Genomic DNA, 8,991 nt, shown 5'->3' with positions numbered 1-8,991 from the left:
ATGCCAAACATGTCATGATCCAAAACTTTCATTTCTGAATATATATCCAAAAGAACTGAAAGCAGTCTAAAGGAGATATTTGTATATTCATGTTCATAGCAGCATTATTCACAGTAGACAAAAGATGGAAGCAATCCAGATGTTCATCAACAGCTGCATAAACAAAATGTGGTCTACAAACACAATGGAATATTATTCAGCCTTTAAAAGGAAGAAGGTCCATGATACAACATGAATAAGCTAAGACATTATGCTACGTGAAATAAACCAGTCACAAAAGAGAAAATACTGTATGATTCCACTTACACGAGGTACCCAGAGTAACTGAATTTATAGAGGAGGAAGGCAGAACAGTGGTGCCAGGGGCTGTGGGAGAAGGAATGGGAGTTGGTGTTTAATGAGTATAAAGCTGGAGATCGGTTGCATGACCATGTGAACATTCTTAATTCTATTAAACTGAACACACGAAAAGTTGGGATTAACATATACACACTATTATATATAAAATAGATAACCAAGAAGGATTATAGCACCGTGTCCTGTACAGCTCAGGAAACTCTGCTCAATACTCTGTAATAACCCATATGGGAAATAGAATCTCCAAAAAGAACAGATATATGTGTATTTATAACTGAATCACTTTACACTTGAAACTAACAGAACATTGTAAATCAACTATACTCCAGTATAATTTTTTTTTAATTTTTTCATGGCAAAATAAATAAAATAAATGTTATTCTATAGTAAGTGGGCATAAGTGTTAGTAGCTCAGTCATGTCCAACTCTTAGCATGCCATGGACTGTAGCTCGCCAGGCTTCTCAGTCTATGAAATTCTCCAGGCAAGAATACTGGAGTAGGTAGCCATTCCCTTCTCCAGGGGATCTTCCCAACCCAGGGATTGAACCCAGGTCTCCGGCACTGCAAGCAGGTTTTCTTACTATGGGAATAAACACCACTAATAAAAAGTAATAAACTTTTCTTTTGAATTGCATGAAAAAAACTGGTAAGACAGTAAATTTTATATATATTTTCCATAATTAAAAACAAAATAGCAGATTATTTTTAAATGTAATAATAATAATAATTGTATAGTCAATACTTTCTAAATAAGCCAGTGAAATTTCTGACATTTTGAGTTACAACTCATAATCCTATGACTTTAATGATAGTTTCCCATCAATTAGTTTAAAAATGGGCCTTCCCTGATGGCTCAGGTGGTAAAGAATCTGCCTGCAATGTGGGAGACCCAGGTTCAGTCTCTGGGTCAGGAAGATCCCCTGGAGAAGGGAAAGGCCACCCCCTCCAGTATTCTTGCCTGGAGGATTCCATAGGCAGAGGAGCCTGGTGCGCCACAAAGTTCACGGGGTCACAAAGAGCTGGACACGACTGAGTGACTAACACACTCAGTCCAAAGATATATGTCAAAAATGCCATAAACAAAGTTAGAGAACAAACTGAGAAGTTATATACCAGATATGACAAAGAGAACTATTTTAATTGGCGGATTCATGTTGATATATGGCAAAACCAATACAATATTGTAAAGTTAAAAAAAAAAGAATAAAAAAAATAAAGAATTCATTTAAATCTATAAGGAGACAGTAAGTAATCCAGTAGAATAATGGGCAAAGGATTTAAGCAGGCACACTACAAAAAAATAAATACAAATGGCCAGTGAAAATATGAAAGAATTCTCAACCCGTTCATTATTTTAAAAATACAAGTCAGAGTGTCACTTCTGACCAATCAGATTGGCATAAATATATGAGTTTATTTGCAGAAATTCTCACTGCTGATTTACATGTGAGGAAATAGATATTCAAACAGTAAGTTGGGGGACTATAAATTTGTGCAACCTCTTGGAAGAAAATTTTGTAACATCTACTAAAGTTAAAAAAAACAAAACAAAACAAATTTTGACGCAGAAAGTCCACTACTAGGAATTGATCCCATAGAAATATATACAAACAGCAAATGTTTAAAAAAATTGTCTTCTTTTCAACTACAGCATTGTTAGAAGAGCAAAAGCTCTTCAGTGTTCATAATAATAGGGAATTAATTATGTTAAATTAGATATCCCTAAAATAGAGTATCATGCAGATTTTTTAAAGTATAAGGCCAGTTCTGCATAGGCTGATGGGGAAAAGCTCATATATATAAATGTATACGTATTTGCTTATATATATGAAAAATACAGAACAGTGTACATAGCACAATTTCTGAATGTAATTTCTGAATGAATGTAAACACACATTCATTTCTCTCAGTTACTTACTGAGCATCTACTAGGTGCCAGCACTGGCTGTGCAGCTATGAACAAGCCAGACAAAATCCCCATCCACAGGAGCTCAGTGGGGGATGCAGGAGATAATCTGGATAAATCAATACCATGTATAGAATAGGAGAAGGCAATGAGTTCGTCAACAAAAAAAATAATTCAGAGACAGGGGATAGGGGGTGCTAGGGTGTGAAACACTTGAACAGAGCGGTCAGGGAAGTCCTCACTGAGAATGTGGAATCTGAAACCCAAGGCAGGTGTGAGAAGAAGCTGGGTGGGCATCTAAGAGAAGAGTAGTCAGGCAGAGAACAGGAGGTGAGAAGACCCTGGGGCAGGAATGGGTCTGGCTTGTTCAAGGGAAGCAAGAAGGAGGCAGGTGCCTGTTGCAGTAGAGACAAGGAGAGGGAGAGAGAAGCAGAAGAGTCCAGAGGTGTGACTGTAGCACCTGGTTTCCCGAGGGCAGGGGCCTGGGGGAAGTTGTACATCATACATGTGTATGGACCGGCTTCTGTTCTGAGTGACCAGAAGCCCAAAAAGGGTATCCAGCAGAGGCTCGATATGATTTCTACTTTGACTGAATCACATAAAGACTTGGTCTTTATGGACAGCACCACACACTGCTGTCCAGAAACCCAGCCCACCAGCCTCCTCCCTGGACATTAACTGGAGGGCAGCTGAGGTGCAACTATCAAAGATGATAAACAGGATCATCAGCTGGGGAGGAGGTGGCCAGGCCCTGATTATGCAAGCTCGCATCACCTTGGGCCTGTTAATATTAACTCACTCTCCAGCCAGGGGAGCACCAAAAATCCCCGAAGTCACTGCCCTGATAAACGTTGTTTTGCTCAAGTTGTTGGCTAAATCTTCAATGATACTCACTTGGACTTAGATTATGATTTTGCTGAGTCCCTCACAAATGTGTAGCTTTCATCTCCTGAGACTATATGTTGGGGAACATTTCTCCCATGGGACAGAGCAATACCAGGTGGAGGACCAAATATGAGCATAAACCCAGCAGCAGCGACATGAATGGTCAACCAACAGCCTTCAGGGCAATTGCAACCTTGAACTGTTTCAATAATTGAGCCATCCGAGCTCCTTCTTAGAAGAAAGGATTTCTTCCTAGTAGGCACTCCCTGTCTTTGGAGTCTGGATAGTTTTTTAATTCCTAGTCATTGCTCAATAAACTAAGCTTATGAGGAAGTAGCTTCAGTCAATCAATCAGTCTTTCATTCAGTCATCTTGTACTAAGTGCCAACCACATGCCAGTCCTGGGCTACACATTTTGCTAGGGCCGAGTTCCGTGTTAGTTTGGAGAATAATTCTGAACTACAAACTTATTTGTTAAAAAAGGCCAAGGGCCTTGTAGAGACTCTACTTCCCTGCTGTTTCTTTCAGGGGATTTCTTTGGGGTCAATAAGGACAGTGGTACAGGTTGCGCACTGCACAAGGGCAGTGGCAGAGATAGTGTGGGGCCTGAAATCCACCCCAGCTACACTCCCCAAGTGGCGAACCCTGACAGGTGGTGTCATCCACCTGGTTAAAAGATGTTCTCTTTAATTTGCCCAAAGATGAACGCCCAAAAATAAATTCCAGAGAGCACGTGATAAAATGAGCATACTAAAACGTTAATGGGGGAATCTAGACGGTAAAGCAGAGAAGGCAACGGCACCCCACTCCAGTACTCTTGCCTGGAAAATCCTATGGATGGAGGAGCCTGGTAGGCTGCAGTCCATGGGGTCGCAAAGAGTCGGACACGACTGCGCGACTTCACTTTCACTTTTCACTTTCATGCATTGGAGAAGGAAATGGCAATTCACTCCAGTGGTAAAGTGTCTACTGTAAAAATTTTTCCACTTTGCTCTATGTTTTAAAATTGTCACAGAGAGGGAGGTTTAAGAGGGAGGGGACATGTGTATACCTATGGCTGATTCACCTTGATGTATGGAGAAAACCAACACAACATTGGAAAGCAATTACCCTTCAATTAAAAATGAATAAAACTGTCACAATAAAATGGAGGTGGGGGTTAGAACACAATTCCTCATGAGTTATGTACAAGAAAAAGAGATGCTATTATGGGTTGAATTGTGTCCCTTCCAAAATTTGTACACTGATTCTCAGCACTTCATTTGGAGATAGCCTTAATGTGCACCATAGATACATGCTTAGTTGCTCAGCCATGTCTGACTCTTTGCGACTCCGTGGACTGTAGCCTGCCAGGCTCCTCTGTCCGTGGGATTTTCAGGCAAGAGTACTGGAGCAGGTTGCCATTTTCCTCCTCCAGAGGATCTTCCAGACTCAGGGATTAAAACCAAGTCTCCTGTGTCTCCTGCATTGCAGGTGAATTCTTTACCCACTGAGCCATAGGGGAAGCCCAGAGTCTTTATAGAGGTCATAAACTTAAAATGAGGTCTAGGCTGGGCCTTAATCCAATATGAGATTGGATATAAGAAAGGGGAAATGTGGGCACAGAGATATGAACCGAGAGGGAAGATGATGTGAAAACAAGACAACACTGAGTGAGCATGGTCAGTTATAACCCAAACACCAAGGAGAAAGGCCTGGAACAGACACTTCCCTCACAGCCCTCAGAAAGAATCAACCTTGTCAACTGCTCAATTTGAAATCAAGCTGGAGACTCCAGCTTCCAGAACTGTGGGAAAATAAATTTCAGTTGTTTAAGGCACCTAGCTGGTGGCACTCAGTTACAGCAGCCCTAATGCAGATGCTTTTCCCTATTCTGCACAGAGAGAGGCACCCTGAGGGCTGGCGGTGTCCAGTTCCACTTCCTTGAACTCCCGGAGTGTACACAAATGTAAGGAAGGTGTTTGACAGTGTTTTAGAAGAGAGACTCTCTACTGAAAAGTTTGAGAAGCTGGGAACTGACCACAGGCTAATGCTTGCCTAAGGAAGAAAAGTCATTGCCCATCAGGATTTAAAAGCCAGCTCATGTCCAACAATGGAATACAAGCAAAGAGCTTTTGCCACTCTTGACTTTTGAAACCCGGTGATATTCTACAAATAAAGACAGAAGACAAGATTGTTTAAAAATACACAGGAACCCAAGTAGCCAGGAACGGCAAAAGAGTGGTTGGAGTCTGGGTTCTGTTGCTGGCGCTAACTACTCACGAGCTGCGTCATCTTGGGTGAGTCATTTGAACTCAACCTTCTCATTCACAAATCCACTGGTTGCTGGGAGGATTAAGTATGGAGTGACATGTAAAGCTCTAAGCACACAGTAGGTGCTCAAGAAATGGGAGCAAAAATCCAGAGACAAGATAAGGCCTCATGAGTGCTAATAAACAGGCTCAAAGGCTTGTTTGTTCAACAAACAAATAGTTGCAGGTGAAGGTCAGCAGGACCTGTGATCTCAAAATCAATACTCAGCTGGTGTCAGGTGTTTATTCCCTTCAGACACTGTGAAAATTGGCAATGATTTCTTAGTAATCCTAAGAAAGCATACAGTGAAGTACAAAGACATGCTCATGAGGCAAGACAAAGGATTCTAATTCTCACTTTGTCCCAGTGTGTGCACCCTTACTGAGTTCCTGTTATCTCTCCTAACCTCTGCTTCCTCATCTATAAAATGAGAACTTGGACTAGACTAAAAATGGCAAACATGTGGCCATACGCAATTCCTTCTAATCTCACATCCACAGCAGACATCACCAATCAACCATGACCTTATTCTCATCTCCATTCAGGCATGGCCTCAGAATCCGCATGATGGATCTAAGATGGCAGCTTGGATGGAAACCATTTACTAGATGGTGCTATCCTAGATGATCTCTAAAATGCCTCACAGTTCCTATGTTTTCTGGGCCTGATTCCTCTCTCAGCTAAACATGACTTCATTTTGCATCCTTCAAGACTTTCATGGGGTAATTATTTGGGATATTTTACTATTTGGGGTCTTACATTTTTAGTTGTCCTACTGCACCATATCCTCTTCTCCCAGAACAGATGCTCAACATTTTCACTAGTGTCCTAAATTTTGGTAACTCCATTATTTTAAATAACCTGGCTTCCTCTGTTCATGCCCAAGACAGTCATGGATAATGATTTAAGGCACTCTTACACAGAAAGATGGAGTCTCAGACTTTTTTTTCTTTTTTGGCCATGCCATCAAGGCTTGCAGGATCTCAGTTCCCCGACCAGGATCAAACCCAGGTCCACAGCAGTGAAAGTGCTGAGTCCTAACCACTGGACCACCACCAAGGAATTCTCTCAAATGCCATTTCAACTCAGTCTTCCCAGGCAGCCTTTACCAATAACTTGAAATTAATGTATCAGATAAAAACTTCTGGCCATTTCATCCCAATAAAGTGCATCCAAAGAAACTCTAGAACAAATTATGGAAGCAAGAAGAAACTAGCTGTGTGTGTGTCTATGGGTCTTTATAGAAATCAGTTTTAAACCAGTGCTAGATGAATAATTTCATTTCCAACACTGATTCTCCAAACTACTCTCTCACTTCTCCTCTGTAGCAACCTCAGAATGTGCCCATTCCCCAGAAGTCACCTGGTACAGTAGAATACAGATCTGGATGCCACAAAGCCTTGCATGCCAAACCTGCCTCAATCCCTACAAACTGTTTGCTTTTGAACAAGTTACTCAATCTTTTCTGGGCTCATCTGCGAGATAGGTCTAATGCCTTCTCATAAGGTCATTTTAGGAGATAGCACATGTCCTATCACCTGGAAGACAGTCAACAAATACATAAGATTAGCTGTTATCCTTGCATATATTACTACCATGATTATTACTACTTCTGTATTAATCCGTTGGTCCTTGGGCTTTTGCATAGAGAAATACATCTGAGGAAGTGCCAAAGGGGATTAAAAAAGGATAACAAACCGGAGGAGTACTGGGTGATCACAATGGACCATGAGTCTACTTGGGGCACTGCTCAGAGGTTGCTTAGCCCAAATTTTGCCCATCCTTCAGAACTCAGCTCAAGTCCACATCCTTACAAGAGCCCCACTGATGTTCAAATCTCTACTCTGCCTGGTATGTGTTAGTCACTCAGCTCTATCGGACTCTTTGAGACCCCATGCACTGTAGCCTACCAGGCTCCTCTGTCCATGGAGTTCTCCAGGCAAGAATACTGGAGTGGGTTGCTATTCTCTTCTCCAGGGATCTTCCCAACCCAGGCATTGAATCCAGGTCTCCGGCATTGCAAGCAGATTCTTTGCCATTCTTTACCAGAGCCATTAGGGAAGACCACTCTGTCAGGTGGAGGAAGCTTACTCGTTAACTCTAACTGAATTCTGTTCATTCATCATAAACTTTGCCAGCTCAGGATTATTTCAGTCAGTTCAGGGTTTCCACACTCCATTACCCATTCCTGAGGTAAGTATGTGGAAAATAGCACCCATGGCCTCAGAAGAAGTATGCTTCATGAAGGCAGTGATACAATTACTCTAAATCTGCCCTCAATGCCCATAAGCATATAGTAAGTGCTTCAGAGGTTTCCCTATGGCACAGACAGTAAAAAATCTTCCAGCAATGCAGGAGACCTGGGTTCAATCCCTGGGTCGGGAAGATCCCCTGGAGAAGGGAATGGCGACCCATGCCAGTATTCTTGCCTGGAGGATCTCATGGACAGAGGAGCCTGGTGGGCTACAGTCCATGGGGTCACAGAGAGTCGGATAGGACTGAGGGACTAAGCACTTACACACACACAAGTGTTTCAGAAGTGGATGAATGGTTGGGAAGATGAACAGATGGGAGGATGAATGGGTGAGAGAATGGGAAAATACTTTCCCTGCTGAAAGGATATCTGTCCTTTCTCCTCAGCATAGTGAGGCCAACCTACTTAGTCAGGTCAGGTCAGCTGTTCCTCTCCTCTTGTTCCTAGTACACCGTACACTCTGTACCCAAATCATGCAGGCACAGTGGGCTGAGAGCTGGAACAGGGTACAACCTGGGGAGGCATGAAAAAAGTTACTCTTAAAAGGCCTAAATTATTAGAGGGTTATGCCAGAGTTCAGTTTAGTTCAGTTCAGTCACTCAGTCGTGTCCGACTCTTTGCGACCCCATGAATCGCAGCACGCCAGGCCTCCCTGTCCATCACCAACTCCCGGAATTCACTCAGACTCACGTCCATCGAGTCGGTGATGCCATCCAGCCATCTCATCCTCTGTCCTCCCCTTCTCCTCCTGCCCCCAATCCCTCCCAGCATCAGAGTCTTTTCCAATGAGTCAACCCTTCACATGAGGTGGCCAAAGTACTGGAGTTTCAGCTTTAGCGTCATTCCTTCCAAAGAAATCCCAGGGCCGATCTCCTTCAGAATGGACTGGTTGGATCTCCTTGCAGTCCAAGGGACTCTCAAGAGTCTTCTCCAACACCACAGTTCAAAAGCATCAATTCTTCCATGTTTAGAAAGAGACACATTTGCCCTTAAATTAATTGTTGCTATTTGTGTCTGACTCTTTGCAACCCCATGGACTGCAGCATGCCAGGCTTCTCTGTCCTTCACCATCTTCCAGAGCTTGTTCAAATTAATAGTTCTTATTGAAATCCCATCTGGATTTTTTCAATTTGGTATATTGATTCGAAAATTCATCTGACATGGAATAAATCCACGAAAAAGTTGAGATTTTTGAAAAAGAAAAACAAATTGTCTTGCAAATGACTTGCCTTGCAAAAATATACATTTTAAAGTATTTCAAAATGTATTTTTAAAACTACTACAATTAAAACAGTA

The sequence above is a fragment of the Bos taurus genome, chromosome 21 (genome assembly GCF_002263795.3).
Source record: "Bos taurus isolate L1 Dominette 01449 registration number 42190680 breed Hereford chromosome 21, ARS-UCD2.0, whole genome shotgun sequence".
NCBI lineage: Eukaryota > Metazoa > Chordata > Mammalia > Artiodactyla > Bovidae > Bos > Bos taurus.
This window is presented reverse-complemented; position numbering follows the sequence as displayed.